Source organism: Trachypithecus francoisi, unplaced genomic scaffold (assembly GCF_009764315.1).
Source record: "Trachypithecus francoisi isolate TF-2019V2 unplaced genomic scaffold, Tfra_2.0 Lachesis_group5, whole genome shotgun sequence".
Classification (NCBI taxonomy): domain Eukaryota; kingdom Metazoa; phylum Chordata; class Mammalia; order Primates; family Cercopithecidae; genus Trachypithecus; species Trachypithecus francoisi.
Window position 1 is genome coordinate 37,063,464 of NW_022681470.1, and position 17,481 is coordinate 37,080,944.

Here is a 17,481-nt window from a genome sequence, read left to right on the forward strand (position 1 = left end):
TTCTTTTTTAATGGCTCCTGTTTCATCAGTTAAATGGGAAGGTAGGTCACCAGCACAGAATGATGATGAGGATTGAGATACCTAAATTTTGAGGAGACACGAGAAAGTATGAAAAAGTCATCTAACTTGTAGAGTTCACGGGATAGGGAAATGTAGTGTCACTGCTGAGATTAGTGGTTATAAACATGGAGTGAGCATGGTTGTATAATTTTTTCCAGCCATATTTAGCTGCATGGGTGGAGGTATGGAAGAGTAGAATTCATTTAAATACCTGCTTTCTGAAAGTCTACTATATACCAGGGACATAGCAACAAGCCAAGTTGCAGTCTTTGCCTTTACGGAGTTTGCAATGTACTTTACATATTGCAAAATAGAAACAACCTACATATCTTAACAGTGGGATTGCTACAAGCATAGTATACTGCAGGCATATTATATGAAACTAGCTAGTAATTAGAAATTATATTAAAAAGAATATGGATATGAGAAAATATTAATAATAAAGTAGGTTATAAAACTATGTAGAGTATGGTCCCATTTTTGTTTTAAAATTGTATCTCTATCTACAGGAAAATGATTTTAAAAGTATGAGAATGAAAACAGGGATTATCTTGAGCATAAGATTATGGATGACAAAGATTTTCTTTTTGCATTATCGGTTTTCCCTCTTTTCTGTATAGGTTCCATCAGGATATAAATATGCTGCTATATCTCCAAACCTTAACCATCTATCTAATGCCCCATTTCCCTCCTCTTTCAACAACATTCATGAAAGCGTTGTCTATACTCTAATTCCTCCTGCCCATTATCTCTTAAACCCACTTGAATCAAATGTTCACTTCCACTATTCTTCTTGTTATTGTCAGGAAAACCAATCACTTCTTTTTTTGGAAAAATTTATAAAATATATTATTACTTTGTAATAAGAAAAAGCTACAGTTAAAATTTATTTGTATGCTCTCCATGGTCATGGTATTATTGGTACACTCTCTGAATACCATCTACACGCTTACAAACTTATTCAGTGATTTAATTATTACTTAGCTGTTCCAAGGAAAAACTCATCAAACCAACTAAAATCTCAGTTACTTATAAAGTAGCTCTTTACAATTACAAGCATGATAGGCTTACCTACCACTTCCCAATCCATTTCTTGTTTGCTATGTTCCTCAGATCACCATGCCTAATTTGGAGCTTTTGTGTTCAGATGCTGTGGGCTGAAGTGTTCTACTGTTTAATGGGAAATGTTGAGATTTTTGATCTTTCAATTTAGGGAATGTCTACCTAGAAATCAATTAGAGCAAGGACATGAACATAAGAACCATGACTCCAATTACAGAATCGACTGGCAAGTGGGGAATAGAAAGACAGGAGGCCAACCAGACTGTCCTCTAATTAGATTATCTATTCTGCCTTCAAAGAGTAGTAGAGAAGAGGATCAGTCTTTAAAAAAGATATCAAGAATTTTCAACTCTGAATTGTTTGTATATGTCTAAGCACCTTGATAAAGGACAGGTATTTGAGTGAAACAAAGAAAAGACAATTATCTTAAATTATTCTCTAATCCAATTGTAATGTTTAGGGACCCAAATGTAAGTTATTCTTCTCTTACTCATTTTTTGTATGCCTAGCACATAATAGGCACTTAAGAAATATTCAATCATGAACATAATTATTTGGAATGATTATGACTTACTAATATAAAGCCCATTCAGTTTTAAATCTTTATTAATAATTATCTTCTTAAATCTACTATAATTCACTTACTATTATAATTATGATGCCTTAATAAACCACATCACCATGTCTCTATAAAATCTTTACTCTGTTAATCTTCTTTGTGTGTTAAAATGGAATTGATATTAAAGCATGAGTATAGCCCGAACATTTTTTCTCAATAATCTCAGAATAGGATATAGGAACCAAAACCTTAGTCTTTACAGACATTCTGTTTTAAAATATATTACAAAGAATAAATGGAATTGAATGTCAAGAATGAGTAAGTGAAAGCTTTTACTCATCTGGTTTACAACTTATATCAGCTAATTTTTCTAGATTTAAATTGATTAAATTTTTTTTGTTGTTTCATTTCAAACGACCACACCAGAAAAGGGTTGTTTGTCATGATTATTTATGCTTTTCCCTTCTGTTTTATCTTAAAGGAAATGTTCAAATTTAATAAATATGAAGTTGTTATAAACAGCAACAGAAACTATTCTAATGAATTAAAATAGATTATATGTTTGAAATCTTTTTAATAGATGAAACATTAGGGTAAAATAAAAATACCCAGCTGAATTAAAAATAAACAAAATTACATAATAGAGTTAAAATGTAAAAAAATTCAAGCATGCTTAAAATTGAAGCTACAAAAGCATAAAAACACACAACCTAAATACTTCAAATATTTTTAAAAATCTTATTTAAAAAAGAGTTTATTCCACCTCCATATCCTGTTTCCAAATAAATATTAAAAACCTATAAGGAATATACATAAATGACAAAATAATATACAACGTTTAAAGACCCAAATTCTCAAATAAGGAAAGGCAAAAAGTACCCATAATCCTCCTAAATGATTCTTTACCATACCTTTAAAATGATAGAGAATCATGGAAGCTCCCTTCCATTTGGCCTGTTTTTCTCTGTTCTGACTCTTACAGGATTCTAAACTATCAGCTAATACTTTGAGACTGGATTCAAAAACAGCTACTCCTCTTTATAAGTTTAAGCAGAACCTTGAGTCTTCACAATCCTTACTTACAACTGTTTCCCATGACCTCCTTCATCTTTTAACTGTATTATTATGTTTGTGTTCTTCTGTTCCTTTGAAGGTGAGGATCATGGTATAATTTAACTTTATATACTACAATTTCTTTTATCCTTTGTATCTGCACAAAACTTTGCATATAGTAAAAGTAAGCACAAAAACAAAACAAAAACAAACAGGTCAGGTATAGTGGTTCACGCCTGTAATTTGGCACTTTGGGAGGCTGAGGCAGGTGAATCGCTTGAGCTCAGGAGTTTTGAGACCGGCCTGGGTGACTGAAAGACACCCTATCTCAAAAGAAAAATAAACTACTTGCAAGAAAAATAAATATAGTTTGACTTTCTTGATTTTTGGCATTTTCAAGTACCTGGAATAGGGCCCAGAGTAGGGAAAAAATGCTGATGAGGACCATATTAGACACGTTGTGACCAGTTGGCTCTGTATAGAAGAATTCTTCTAGTTGGTTTGAGAAAGCAATGAAAGGCCTGTCTTTGCCTATAAAATATGAGATGCAACAGAGGAAAAAGAGACTGAAAAGTGAAAAGTTAAAAAACAGCAAGGAGTAAAGAGCACAAATGGGTAAGAAGTGAGCAGAGCCTAATGGTAATTAGAAGGAATGGGGTAGCAACAGTAGCAGGCAGCAGAAATTAGAAGCTGTGACAGAGGTGGCAAGTTGTAGACATTTTAGACCACAGAGAATAGCCAGCCATAAAGAGGACTGGGCGGCATGCCAACCAGTAGATATCAGCAATCACAAGAGAGAAAGAGAAGCTTTAGCCTTATGTCTCACACCAGTTATAAATACCCATGGTATAGTAAAATGATTTAAGAAGGAAGCAATGAAGTATGGATTATATTTTAGAAAAAGTATTTTATAGAAAAACGGTTAAAAAATAAAAGGCAGAATGTAACTGTTCAGCCAACTGAAATGAACACTTATCTAGAATGTTTAACCTTCCAGTGTTAGACAGTTAAGACTCCACTGCTGTAAGGAAAGAAAAAGGAGCAAACATTGACTGAATACCTATTGCGCACTGGAAATTTTACAAACATCATTTCTCTAAATCATGTCATGTTAGGAATGAAAGACGAAATATCTGAAAACAATAAAATTGCTTGCTTCTATACGGCTATACATTTTAGAAGTAGGAAGAGTATGAGAAAATCATAGGGAGTCAAACACTTAATTTTTCAACAGAAAGATTTTTTTTTTTTTTTTTTTGGAGACAGAGTCATGCTTTGTCGCCTAGGCTAGAGTACAGTGGCATAATCTGGGCTCACTGCAGCCTCCCCCTCCTGGGGGTTCAAGCAATTCTCCTGCCTCAGCCTCCTGAGTAGCAAGGATTACAAATGCCTGCCATCATGCCCAGCTAATTTAGTACAAATTGGCTCAGCTGGTAGAAAGCTCTTTTCAAACTTAAAACGGCTACCTTAATATTCCTTCAATTCCCTATCCTTGGAAGTTTTCAAGCTTAGATGGATGACTGATTAGCAGGCATATATAAAGAGGTTCTAAGACGGGTGCAGTGGCTCATGCCCCTAATCCCAGCACTTTGGGAGGCTGAGGTGGGCAGATCATGAGGTCAAGAAATGGAGACTATCCTGGCTAACATGGTGAAACCCTGTCTCTACTAAAAATACAAAAAAATTAGCCAGGTGTGGTGGCGGGCGCCCGTAGTCCCAGCTACTCCGGAGGCTGAGGCAGGAGAATGGTGTAAACCCAGAAGGCGGAGCTTGCAGTGAGCCGCGATCGTGCCACTGCACTCCAGCCTGGGCGACAGAGAGAGACTTCGTCTCAAAAAAAAAAGAGAGAGAGAGAGAGATTCTAAGCATTTCTAGATGGTCTGATTAATAATCTTGTTTCTCTCTTAGGCATCTGCATCTTTAAATACTGTATGTATATAAAGAGGTACTTTCTATTGACAGTATAAATATTTGTAGAACCTAGTGTATTGTAGGCAGCCAATAAATATTTGCTGAACGAATAAATGCACAAAAGTATAATGAAGGAAAAAATGAGAATATTAATATCCTAGGATCTAACTGTCTTTTAATGTTCCTTTTGGGCAAATTAAAAATAAAACCTTGATGGCAATGAAGGTAGCAGCAGCTATCTCTGGGAGAAAGAAGTATGTCTTTTTCTTGCAAATAAATCAATATAGAGAAGTGACAAAAGCTCTGGACTGTGAGTTTTAGTCTTGGCACCACCACTTTTAGTTCAAAAAATGAACTGAAATGATTAATCCTGGGGTTCAGGCTGAGTTAGAAGGCATGTTAAGGCAGGAAGAAGTGTAGGATCAGGAGAACTGAGGAAATGGGAGCTATTAAGAGTATTAAGATCGGCCGGGCGCGGTGGCTCAAGCCTGTAATCCCAGCACTTTGGGAGGCCGAGACGGGCGGATCACGAGGTCAGGAGATCGAGACCATCCTGGCTAACACGGTGAAACCCCGTCTCTACTAAAAAATACAAAAAACTAGCCAGGCGAGGTGGCTGGCGCCTGTAGTCCCAGCTATTCGGGAGGCTGAGGCAGGAGAATGGCGTAAATCCGGGAGGCGGAGCTTGCAGTGAGCTGAGATCCGGCCACTGCACTCCAGCCCGGGCGACAGAGCGAGACTCCGTCTCAAAAAAAAAAAAAAGTATTAAGATCTAGAGAAGTTTCAGAATTTGAGGTTGTGACAGGAAGCAAGCTCAAAGATGTTAAGTGTTCAAGTAAGTTAAAATGGAGTATAAATGAATGTAGCCAGGATTGAGGGGTTTTCACAGACCAAGATTGGTCGCGTTAGTATGAATGTTGAAGTGTCTGAATAGGATAGCTTTAGATAGAATGGAGAAGTAAATTGTAAGCCTAACCCTCCATTAATTAAAAATTCAGTCCAAAAAGCTATCAATTTTTAAACAGTCTAATTCATTTTTTGATATACAAATAATTCCTTATTTCTTGTCTGCTATATTCCATCGCCTTCTAAAACTTTAGTTTCTACTTACTCAACTGCTTTTACTAAGAACTTATGACAAATGTATTTTAGGCAACATATCAACAAATAAAATCCGAACAAGCTTTCTTTTTGCTCTTATAATTTTTTTTTTCTCTCAGGTTAATAGGACAAAATATCATTAGGAATCAAAAATATAATTGAATATTACCCTTTTCAGTAAAAATGTTATTCACAGCATTTATAGGCAAAGGAGAAAAGTTTTCCTGTGTTTTTTTAACCCGCTTTAGGATGTTGCAAGAGCAGTATCACTTGTTTAATATCATAACTTTGTATCCTTTATTTAACTTAATTCTTCTTATAAAGTCAGCTTTTATTTACTTATCAAAAAAATAGAATGTTTCACGAATTTGCATGTCAGGGACCATGCTAATCTTCTCTGTATTGTTCCATTTTTTTAGTATAATAAATATAAGTAAAAATTTTTAATTTAGTATAAAAATATAAATAATTTTTAGTATAATAAATTTTATGTGTTGCCAAGCAACCACTAAAGTTAGCTTTTTAAAATGGATTTAATTTTTCCATTAAAGATGGGCTTTGTTTGATTCATATGACCTTGTTTATTAGTGGGCCTTCCTCTTTAATATTGTTTTATCCCGAAATAAATCCCTTCCTATTCTTGTTAGCTTCTCTTTCTATCCTGCAGAGTTTTATTAATGTTTCAAATCTTCTTCGGTTTTTCCTCTAAATGTCACTGTAAAACTGATTTTTTTTCCTCAAGTTGTGAAATCTTTAAGCTATCAGAAAATCCCATAAATATATTTTTTTTCTATTTGTATTCTCCTAACTCCCCCCGCTAACAACTGCATCATTTTGATGTAATCAACCAGGCTACACAATAATAGTACAACTAAATGTGTTTCAATCCTCTCCAGTGTTTTTGTTTTTTTTTTTGTTTTTTGGTTTTCTTTTTTTTTTGAGCAGGGTCTTTGCTCTGCTGCTCAGGCTGGAGTATAGTGGTGCAATCATAGCTCACTGCAGCCTCAATCTCCTGGGCTCTAGCAATCTCCCTGCCTCAGCCTCCAAAGTAGCTGGGACTATAAATGCAGACCATTATGCCTGGCTAATTTTTTTTTTTACTTGTATTAATAGAAAAGATGAGGTCTCGCTATGTTGCTCAGGCTGGTCTCCAACTTCTAAGCTCAAGTGATTCTTCCACCTTGGCCACCCAAAGGGCTTGGATTACAGATGTGAGCCACCATGCCTAGCCGACTCCTAATTCTGATTTCTTCCCAGCATTTCACTCAATGTGTTAAGAGACCCCAGTTCAGGTATCTGAGAAATCAATCTATATTTTCTATTGTTGTTCCTGAAACACAAATCCTTGGTCAATTAAACATCAATAACCAAAATTAATACAAGGGTATCTTCACTGGTATTCCTTCCTATTCCCTTTCTTCCTAGTAACAGTACACTGTTACTAATCACTCTAAAAAATTCCTTATAGTGCTAATTTAAAACACATCCACACTCATCCAAATTCCTTAATCTGAGTATTTATGGCTTCCACAGTCTGCCTGAGCTATTTCTGCTACCTATCCCTTTCCACACCTCAGCTTCATTCAAATATCACCTAGCCTTTACAGTACAAGACAGGCCACAATTCATAACTGAAGATGTCTCTAACTACTGTGCCCCCTAATAATCTCTCCCTTTTTTTTCCTCTTACCTCTCCCAATGCACTTGCAGATGAGCTCTCATTATGGGATCTGATTATAGTCTGACTCATAATTGTTCTTTAATAATTTAAAGAGTTTTCTACTGTCTCAGTTAGATAGTAAACGATGTCAGCGCAGGAACCACAGTTTATACCTCTTGTGTCTCCTAGTGTCTTGTTGCATCCTGGTCATGGAGTAAGTATTTAATAAAATATTTGACTTAAATTTAATAATTTCAGGGCTGTTTATATTGCTGATTTTATTATTATGGTAATCTGTATGCAGAATTTCTAGTAATTACTCTTAACCATAATAAATAATCCTATGAAATATAATATAGATGAATTACGGATATCTATTTCCATAGAAAAGTGATAAAAATATACAGGTTTATTCTCAATCTAGACATCTTTATGTCATTCTATAGCTTATATTACTTTCCAGGTATCCCTTTAATCTGGGTGCTGTCAGTTACCTGCCACATACTACTTTTTTTTTTAGACGGAGTCTCACTCTGTCGCCCAGGCTGGAGTACAGTGGCACAATCTCGGCTCACTACAACCTCCACCTCCCAAGTAGCTGGGACTACAGGTGCGTGCCATCACGCCCGGCTAATTTTTTGTATTTTTAGTAGAGAAGCGATTTCACTGTGTTAGCCGTGATGATCTCAATCTCCCGACCTCGTGATCTGCCCGCCTCAGCCTCTCAAAGTGCTGGAATTACAAGCGTGAGCCACTGCGTCTGGCCCAATATTACATTTTTTTTTTTTGATAGGGCCATGAGATACCGCTTCACATCTCTATTAAGATGGCTAGTATCAAAAACACAGAAAATGATAAGTGTTGGCTAGGATTTGGGGAGAGTGGAACCTTCAAGTATTGCTAGTGAGAATGTAAAATGGTGTATCTCCTATAAAAAGGGCTTGGCAATTCCTCAACAAATTAAATAGAGAATTATCTTATGATCCAGCAATTCCACTTCCCAGAATTGAAAGCAGGGACTTGAACAGGTATTTTTATATCCATGTTCACAGTGCCATCACATACAATAACCAAAAGGTTGGAACAATATGAATATCCATCAGCAGATGAAAGGATAAACAAAATATGGTATATACATACATACATACAACTGAATATTATTCGGCCTCAAAAAGGAATGCAATTCTGACACATGCTACAACATGAGCCTTGAAGACATTATGCTAAATAAAATAAGCCAGACACAAAATGACAAATATGCCACAATTCCACTTACATGAAGTACATGGAGTAGTCAAATTCACAGAGACAGAAAGTAGAATGATGGTGGCCAGGAAGTGGGGTGGGGATAATGGGCATTTATTGTTTAATGAGCATAGATTTTCAGTTTGGGAGGATAAAAAAGTTCTGGAGATAGATGGTGGTAATGATTGCACAACAATGTGAATGGATGAATAAATGAATGCTTTATTATTAATATTATTATTATTATTTTTTTGGAGATGAGGTCTTGCTATGTTGTCCAGGGTGGCCTCAAACTCCTGGGCTCAAGTGATCCTCCTGCCTTAGGCTCCTGAGGATCAGGAGGTTTTCACCTTGTTGGCCAGGCTGGTCTCTTACTCCTGACCTAAGGTGATCCACTCGCCTCGGCCTCCCAAAAGCTGGGATTACAGGTGTGAGCCTCCATACCTAGCCACATTTTTAATAGGTTTTGTTAGATTTGGGTTCAACATTCTTTGGAAGAATGCAAGTGCTACTCTGCTTTCTACTGAGAGGGGGCCTTAAAAAGCAGAAGGCATTTGAGACAGTGTGGATGGAAGTATGTGAGAGACAGTAAGGGTAAACATTACAGGTAAAGAACAAACATGACCAAAGGCACGGATAGAGCAAGTGTGTGATATGTACAAGGGAAGAAACTACATTAACTAGATATAAGATTTTCAACACTGTTCACTGTACTTTATACAAAGGGTACATCCCATTCAGCCCTGCTGAATCAGCATATCTAAGGATGAAGGCTCAGATACCTTTATTTTTACAAAGTTCCCAAGAAAATTCAATAACCAGGTCTGAAACTTACTGGCCTGGAGAATAGTGTACCTTTAAGTAGCTCGTTCTTGGTATGTCAAGCTCATTCCTACTTCAGGGACTTTTTATCACGACTTACAGCAACTTCTCTTCATTGAATTCTCAGCTTATCATTTTCTCAGTAAAGTCTTACCTGATCACTCTTTAAAGTAACCGCCACTATTTTCTTTTCTTTTTTTTTTGAGACGGAGTCTCGCTCTCACCCAGGTTGGAGTGCAGTGGTGCAATCTTGGCTCACTGCAAGCTCTGCCTCCCGGGTTCATGCCATTCTCCTGCCTCAGCCTCCCCACTAGCTGGGACTACAGGCGCCTGCCACCATGACTGGCTAATTTTTTGTATTTTAGTAGAGACGGGGGGTTCACCGTGTTAGCCAGGATAGTCTCAACCTCCAGACCTCGTGATCTGCCTGCCCTGGCCTCCCAAAGTGCTGGGATTACAGGAGTGAGGCACCGTGCCCAGTCACCACCACTATTTTATTTCTTAGAACTTAACTGATATTATCTTGTTTGTTTTTGGCATACTTTCTTCATTAGAATGTATGCTCCAAAAGAACGGGAATCTTCTCTTGTTTACTATAATTCTAATGCCTAGAAGAGGTATGGGGTACATAAAAGGTAGACACTAAATATCCACAGAATGAATGGATAAATTTGGCTGACTTAGGAAATTCTTTTTGGAATATTCTTACATAATACAGATAGAAAATAATAAAATTATTATTTAAGCTTATCTTCACTAAGATTTGTTAGTAAGTACTTCTCAAGAATTTCTTTTTGTCATTTTAGATGTTTTACTCTGTGATGGCCCATGTCACCTTACTGGTTAACAGAAAAAATTTGGGCAGCATTTCATAGAAGACAACTGCAACTCAGATATCGAATCAGTTCAATAATAATTTCCAAATGTACTTAATGGCCTATTAAATCAGTAATTAGAAATCAAATTTTGCTAGGCTGCAAAAGATGTCAGAATTATGTATGCTCAAGATATTTTAAAATTAAAATTGTATTTAATTAGCATTCCTCAGAGAAACATATTTCAAAATTAAAATTTTATTTAATTAGTGTGCCCATAATCTATATTAAAAATTTATTTGTACCCTGCTGACTTACAAAAATATATGCAGGGCAGGGTAAAAATACAAAAAGAGCTTGTGGTGGTTAAAAAAATTCAGTAACATAAAACAGTTAATAACCAAAAAAAAAAAAAAAAAAAAAAAGCCCAGCAAAGAAAATGATTTAAGGATTAAGGAATAGAAAAAATATCAACAAAGCAAAAAAACTTTTAATATAGATTATTTTGTGGGTGTTTGAAAACATTTCCTCCCTTTCATCCACACTTTTGTGAGTTAAAGTTAATGGATTTCTATTGCATTCCTGTTGTCACTACTGCCAAATGCTTTCGTATGGATAAGGCAGATACCTGGTTATTTAAGGAGCAGGATAAATGGGCCAAGACAGCTTTCCCTATCCCCAATTCACCAGGGAACGTTTGAGAATTCCACCTGACATGAGGACAGCACTGTGCTCTTAAACAATCTGCAGTTTGATCCGATTGTTCCCCAGTGGGGGAGGTAGGCCACAGCTCACTCAAGAGTCATTGATTGGATTAACAGCCTAATTCCCAACAGATGAATAGAATACTGATGTCTTGTCAGCCCAGATCACAAAAGGAAAACACAATCTGCTTCTACAGCTCAGAGATTTAACCCTTTATTTACCCTGAAGGTACAATATCAGTTTTGAGTACTATAATTTATTCATAACTATTTGCCTATAAATATTATCAAATGTGGTTTCATCATCACCCACAAGCTTTCCATCCCCCTTTATGGTATTTTTTTTTTTTTTTTAACACTTGGTATGGACTAGGGGATATGGTAATTTTAAAAAACGTTTAAAAACACGGAAAGATTTTTACTTTGATTTTTACTGTACACATTAGTCTTGCCGCCTACATTCTTTCCCGGGTCTCCTAACGAAATGTTAAATAAGCTGCTTTCTTTAGGCCCCTGATAAAGTAGGACTGCCAATGAAAGAAAAGTAACAAAACCCATGCATTCAAAGATAAAACTATTTTGAGCTTTTCTTTCTAGCATAAGTGACTGATTTTAAGAAGAATGAATGACTGTATAAGGGGAATAGATTCTCAATAAATGTTAGCTTTAGTTTATTCCCCTGCTGTACCGCTATCTACCAGGCCTTCTGTAATTTAACAACTTTTGTGCATGACTGTACAACTAAGAACCAAATAATAAGGTCTTATTTTTGATATAGTTTTAAAAGAAAAAGAACAAAACACGTCCTCCAAGTCACGTATGAATTAGAATTGTATAATAAAGACATACGCAGCATAGTCTCTGAATAGTAAAGCACACAAAGATGCAGTATTCTAGGTGGCTTTAATATTACCTTATTTTGTATACCTTTCTGCATGCTATATACTGTCAATGTAACAACAACAAAAAAGATTTATGTCAATTGTGAGTAAAAACAATGATAGTATAGTGGCTAATGCTGTTTACTGCACTAGGCAATTTTTACATGAGTTCTTTTATTAATCCCACCCAACCACCTTATGAAATAGGTACTAAGTTATCTCATTTCACAAATGAAGAAACTTACGCTTAGTCAGGTTAAGTAACTTGTCCAAGGTCACGTGATTTGTAAGTGGCAGAGGGAGAATTTAGAAGGTCTCTGGCTCCCAACCTTATGCTCTTAAATATGACTGGAATTTCATAGGTTTCTCTGTGTATCTTCATATGTATATGGAGGTTTTACAGTATTCTAATCTTAAGATTCATTCTTCTCTTTATGTGCATATCCTGTACTGAATTTTCTTTTTCTTTAGGAGATTTCAGCAAGGATGTCATAATAGCTCACTAAAATCAGCCATGTCAAAACCAGAGCTCAGTTTTTTTTGCCCATGGCTTTGAAGTCATGTTCAACTTCTCTTTTATTTTTTATATTATCTTTCATCAAGTGAGGTTGATTGAATTCTCCTTCTGTACTATATATCCCTGGTTCCTTCTTTTTCTACACTAATGAACTCTATCCAGGCCCTCACTTCCTAATCCACTAACTCCTACAAGAGCTTCCTTAATAATTTATCTAGGCCGGGCACGGTGGCTCAAGCCTGTAATCCCAGCACTTTGGGAGGCCGAGACGGGCGGATCACCAGGTCAGGAGATCGAGACCATCCTGGCTAACACAGTGAAACCCTGTCTCTACTAAAAAATACAAAAAACTAGCCGGGCGAGGTGGCGGGCGCCTGTAGTCCCAGCTACTCGGGAGGCTGAGGCAGGAGAATGGCCTAAAACCAGGAGGCGGAGCTTGCAGTGAGCTGAGATCCAGCCACTGCACTCCAGCTTGGGCGGCAGAGCGAGACTCCGTCTCAAAAAATAATAATAATAATAATAATAATTTATCTAGTCTCCCATCCCTTTTGCAAGCATTGTCTTATGCAAGTCACTACTCTGTTTAAAACTTTGAAGCATATTCCAATTGTCTTCAAGTCATACAAGAATTTCTAACTATGGATTTCCCTAGCTTCGAACAGAATCTGTCATATTGCTATAATTTTTTTTTTTTTTTTTTGAGACGGAGTCTTGCTCTGTTGCCCAGGCTAGGGTGCGGTAGCATGATCTCGGCTCACTATAACCTCTGCCTCCTGGGTTTCAAGCAATTCTCCTGTCTCAGCCTCCTGAGTACCTGGGACTACAGGTGCACACCACCATGCCCGGCTAATTTTTTCTGTATTTTTAGTAAAGATGGGTTTCACCATATTGGTCAGGCTGGTCTCAAACTCCTAACCTCAGGGGATCCACGTGCCTTGGCCTCCCAAAGTGCAGGGATTATAGGCGTGAGCCACTGCGCCCAGCCTATTGTTATAATTTTTAAGACAGGGTCTTACTCTGTCACCCAGGCTGGAGTGCAGTGGCATGATCACGACTCACTGCAGCCTTGACCTCCCTGGACTCAGGTGATCCTGCCACCTCAGTCTTCCAAGTAGCTGAAACCACAGGTGTGTGCCACAATGCCCAGCTATTTTTTGTACTTTTCGTAGAGATGGGGTTTTACCATGTCACCCAGACTAGTCTTGAACACCTGGGCTCAAGCTATCCACCTGCCTCAGCCTTCCAAAGTGCTGAGATTACAGGTGTGAACCACTGTGCCCAGCCTATTGTTATAATTTTTAAAATTAACATTGTACATACAGCAAGTTTAGATCAGTTCAAATATGATAATATATCATATAATGAAAACAGATTGTTGGCTGGGCATGCTGGTTTCCACCTGTACTCCCAGCACTTTGGGAGGCTGCAGCAGGTGTATTGCTTGAGTTCGTAAGTTCAAGACCAACCTGGGCAGTATGGCGAAACTCCATCTCTACAAAAACAAACAAACAAAAAAACAAAAACCAAAAATCAGCCAGGTTGTGGCGGTGTGTATTTGTAATCCCAGCCACTTGGGAGGCTCAGATGGGAGGATGGCTTGAGCCCAGTCAGTGGAGGTTGCAGTGAGCCAAGATTAAGCCACTGCACTCCAGCCTGGGCAACAGAGCCAGACCTTGTCTCAAAAAAAAAAAAAGGAAAAATAAGATTGTTTATATTAGGTATAATGATATTATAATCTAATTCCTTACGGTTACACTTCTATCATAACCATTACAGTAAAACCATTACATTTTTGAAAACTAACAATGACTAACAGGAGGAGAAGATTACATTATTTGGAAAGAGACAAGGAAAAAGCTCAACCAGCACCAATTTAAAAAATCATTTACAAGATATCAACAGCATAAAATATTTTTAACACTGCTGAGCTTTCCACAGATCTTTCTTGATTCAGACATGCTGTTCTTTAAGAAAATTAAAACATTTATATATCATTTTACATAACACTTTATTTATGCCAACTTATTTGAAACTAACATCCTGAAATAAGTAAGGTAGGTATTAGTAGCTATATTTCGTGGATAAGGAAAGTCAAGTTCAACAAGATTAAATCACCTGCCCCAAATGATAGCATGCCAAACAGCAGAGTTAGTGCTTAAATTTATGTTCCTTGATACAAATGGAATAAGTAAAGAAATGGCAAGTTTTGAGATACTAATGTCTAATTCCCATTTCTAGAGCACAAGCAAAAAGTACTGTTCAATTTGGATAATAAAACACAAGCTACTAATATTCTGGCTAGCCAAGATCCCTCTGCATCCCTGCCCCAAATATGCTGCCAACATTGATTCAGATAAGCATGAAGAAATACAACTAAGAGAAGAGAGGACAGGCTCAATAATCAAAACAGCAACTTTATACTAAGATTAAATGATCTAAAACAAGTGTTTTGAAGATACAAATATCACAAATACATTCTATCACCAGCACACATCAAGACAGGCCTCACTAGAGATTCCCTAGAAGCTGGAAGACCTTCAGGAAGATGATCCTCAAAGTCTTCCTCTTCTCAGTATATGAAAGAAGGAGCAACAGTGTGCATAAAGAAACAGAACTGCTTCCCTACAGGTGAAAGACTTGGCAAGGCTTTCATGGTGCTAGAGACTTGATGCTCTTGCCAGCAGAGCTTATTTCATAAGCTCTTGTAATTCTTTGGTTGTTCATTTTGTGTTAACTATTGAATTTGGGGTAAAATTTTATAGCCCTCAATAACATAAATTGGGCAGACAGAAATCATTGTTCTGGATACCCTGGTCAGGGATAAAGTTGCCTAACAATGCTGGAAAGTATGGCAGCCATTAAAAAAAAAAATTCCTTGAAGGGCATGTTGTTTTTAACAGAGAGGTTTTCACATTCTACATGTCTGCAACTTTAGACTTCTATCATGTAATACAAAAACAGCATTTTAGGGCCGAGCACGGTGGCTCACGCCTGTAAACCTAGCACTTTGGGAGGCCAAGGTGGGGGGGATCCTGAGGTCAGGAGTTCGAGATCAGCGTGACCAACATGGTGAAACCCCATCTCTACTAAAAATACAAAAGTTAGCTGGGCATGGTGGCGCGTGCCTGTAATCCCAGCTACTCAGGAGGCTGAGGCAAGAGAATTGCTCGAACCCAGGAGGTGGAGGTTGCGGTGAGCCAAGATTGCACCATTGCACTTCAGCCTGGGCAACAGAGCAAGCCTCCATCTCAAAAAAAACACACAAAAAAAGAAAGAAACCCACAGCATTTTAGCAGATATTCTAAAATAAGTAATATTACTTTGGTTATCCTTAAAAAAAAAAAAAGTAACATTAGTAACATTAGCATATCATACAGAAACCAAAAACAACAAAAAACAAAAAACACCCCAAAATAAAAAAATTTTAATAACAAAATCAAATCAATGATGTACTCTTTGTGGTAAAAGAAATATATTTTGTCTCATTATGGAAACCAGGTTAAAGATGAGGGCTTGAACAGTTGTGTCCTGAAACTAGCAGACTGCAGGTTTTATAAATACATACAGAAATAATTAAAATATAAGGGGTTTAGAGGGATTAATCTCCTTTGAATAATCTCTGCCACAAAGCCTGTAAAGACACTGCTGGCACCAGGCCCATGTCAGACCAGCTGTCGGATATCAGAGTAGTGGAGAGATTAACTGCTACCACTTCTGCACTGACCTCCTCTGTACAGTCTTCACTGCACTCCATCTTCAGTACTCACTGCACCAGAGGTAAACTTAAGCTTAATCATACCAGTACAATGTGGAAAATTATCATTTGACTTGATTTACCTATCCTTTGCTGAGGATAAAAAGAAGAAGAAAGGTGCTGGAAGGGAATCACAAAATACAGGGCTCCGAGGACTCTAGGGAAATGCAGAAGGGCTCCAGAAAAGTGCTGATTACCTGATTTCATTCATTTAACCCACGGCAATTTCAAAGTCACCTTTAATTATTTTCAAACTGAGTTTTAAGTAATGCAGATAGTACTCTTAATCCCAAAGGAAGCACAAAGCGACTGATAACTCTTTTAAAATAACATTTATTTTACTTGAAAGCTAGTCACAAATTCAACATATATTTTGTAAAAGGTGACAGTGCCAATAAATAAAACAAAAATATTTATAATACGAGTATTATGGATTTTTTTTGGCCTCCCTGTATCGCTATTGTACAATATTTCCAGGACTTTAGAAGGAAACCATTAAAAAAAAAGCTTTGAGAATGACATGAAATCAATGTATGTAAAACCCCCTGTAAAAATACAAAATGTTATGCAAATATAAGATGCCTGTGTTGTTTTATGAAAAGGATTTGTTAGGATGGAATTTACTTGGACTGATGGAAGAAAAGTGTTGAACAAAAGAAAATTATGAATTACTTCCAAGTATTTAGACATTTTAGACATTTAGAAGACATACATGTACTCATCATCATATGTATTTTTCCACCAGAAGAAAATGAGACTGGTTGCTGGACTACCTTCTTTCAGTAGGGTTCATTCTAGGTGCCTAAGCCTCTTTTATTCTTGTTTTGCTGTTATGATTTTTGGATAAGTCAACAAATCTCTCTCTCTCTTAGAATTTCTTCTTGTCAAATAATGGTGATTTTTTTTTTTTTGTCTCCTATTTATTTCCAAAGTGCATTTGAAGAACAGATGAATAAATAGCATGTAACTCTTTAGACTCTAGAGGAGACCATTACACATCAATTCTAAGTATTTTTAGGTAAATTATTATGGACACAGAGAGTGAGATACTCTGGATAACACAATTATTTACTATGTAAAATAATCAATTTTTTAAAAATCAGAATATCAAACATACTTTTTAATTTTTTATTGAATAACAGGGTACTTTGGGTTTTTACATAGTTAAAGGCAGAAGTTTTGATAAAAATAACTTTTTTAATAGGATATAAACAACAGCTTTATTATGCAATTGGTTATAGAAAAAACATTCAGTTTCTATTCTTTAAAAGAACACACAGGGACCCAAATTTTCTCTTCTGCACCTTCTCTAAAATGAAAGTTCTATTTTCATGTGA

The 17,481-nt window shown here is 36.6% G+C and overlaps 1 protein-coding gene and 1 pseudogene across 1 annotated transcript in view; both read right to left on the reverse strand.

The window, feature by feature from the left end:
* The window catches only part of ACBD6 (acyl-CoA binding domain containing 6), a 213,726-nt gene that overhangs the window by 46,359 nt on the left and 149,886 nt on the right, over positions 1-17,481 (reverse strand). The window lies entirely within an intron of this gene.
* On the reverse strand, positions 6,091-6,178 carry LOC117076999 (annotated as a pseudogene).